Source organism: Penaeus monodon, chromosome 31, assembly GCF_015228065.2.
Source record: "Penaeus monodon isolate SGIC_2016 chromosome 31, NSTDA_Pmon_1, whole genome shotgun sequence".
Taxonomy (NCBI): domain Eukaryota; kingdom Metazoa; phylum Arthropoda; class Malacostraca; order Decapoda; family Penaeidae; genus Penaeus; species Penaeus monodon.
Window position 1 is genome coordinate 12,897,928 of NC_051416.1, and position 1,678 is coordinate 12,899,605.

Genomic DNA, 1,678 nt, shown 5'->3' on the forward strand with positions numbered 1-1,678 from the left:
CAGCTGAGATTGGAAGTAAGAGGAAATTAGCGGTAAAAAGATATCTGTCAGGGTTGCCGGTTTCTAAGTTTCGGTTGGTATTTATATCATTAATGTAAACAATGATTGTAGCTAACGTATCATTGCGCTATTTGACGTCTGCAATTTCTCTTCGTAATAACAGCCTCCTGTTGTTATTAACGGGTTTGTTGATTGTTTATTCGTCAAGACTGTTTATTTGTTAATCCTTATCGTTATTCTGTATCACGAGCATTGAAATAATTTGACGTTGGGAAATTGTAACTTTAGGCTCATCATAAATATATGTGACTCGATGATCTCCCATGAAAATACCAAAACAGTGACTGAACTTAAACAAGCACTGAAATGTTAAGAAATAAAAGATGATAATAACGGAGAAGGTATGCGAATGATTTTTTTTTTATTCCACGATGCAAGTTCACGATTTCGGTAGCACATATTTTTCGTAATTGCATTATTCCAATGAAACGCTTATTATACATCTTCCACAGTGAAGTAATTCGTTATCAATCATGACCTCTTCTGTTACAGTGAATCACGTTTTTAATAACATTAATAATCTTTTCAAAGTAATTAGCTCATACGAAAACTAATATCAATGAGTTATTACTTATCAGCCCAATTGCTACTCTGATAATAACAGTAATAGGTACGCAGATAAATAACAATACAATTATTATGTTCCACACACAGCAAACAAATATAAAGAATAAGATGTATTGAATAAAACGATATTTTCAATAGTGTATAATGAAGAAAATAAATGAACATTTATATACATTCAGGAAATTAACCATAATTTCATTTTTATTTGTTTTTATTAAATATACCAACATACAAAACTTTACTGTTATTATAATTTTCTTATCTTTAATATCTCCCCATAACTCTGAAACGCTCGCATGCTTCTACACAATCTCCTTCGCTGTCTACCACACGCAGATGCGAAAGATAAGATACAGAGAGAAAGAAGAGAGGGGGGGGAGGGGAAAACAAAAGAAAATAATATGAAATCGAACACGCATACAAAGAACGGTATCAGTCACGTTCTAGTGTCAAAAAAAAATGTAAATGGCGGTGATGTTTCAGTTCGACGTCAGATGGCGCGCGCGATACCAGGTGTTCGGGGAGTGGGAAGGGAGGGGGAGGGAGGAGGCTGTTTTGGGTTTTCCCGGGGTGAAGGGAGGGGGAAGGGGTAAGGGGGGTAGGGTAAGGGGTTTTCCTGGGGTGAAGGGAAGGGGAAAGGGGTAAGGAGGGTAGGGGAAGGGGAAGGGTGAAGGAGGGAAGGGGTTTGGGTGAAGGGAAGGAGGAAGGGGTAAGGTCGGGTAGGGTAAAAGGAAGGGCGAAAGGGGGGGGGGGGCTGACGGGAAGGGCAAAAGGGGGGGTGAAGGGAAGGGCAAAGGGGGGTGAAGGGAAGGGGTAAGAAGGGTGAAGGGAAAAGAGGAGAAGTGGGTATAGGGTGAAAGGGTGGGAGAGGAAGAGAGGATATAGATAGGATACGAAAAGGGGAGAATTATGGAGGGAAGAAGGGGTGAAGGCAAGGGAGGGAAAAGGGAAAATAGGAAGAAGTGGAAGGGAGATGGGATATGATGATGGGGAAGGGGAAGAAAAGGAAATGGGATGAGGAGGGAGGAAAAAAAGGGGAAGACAGAATGGA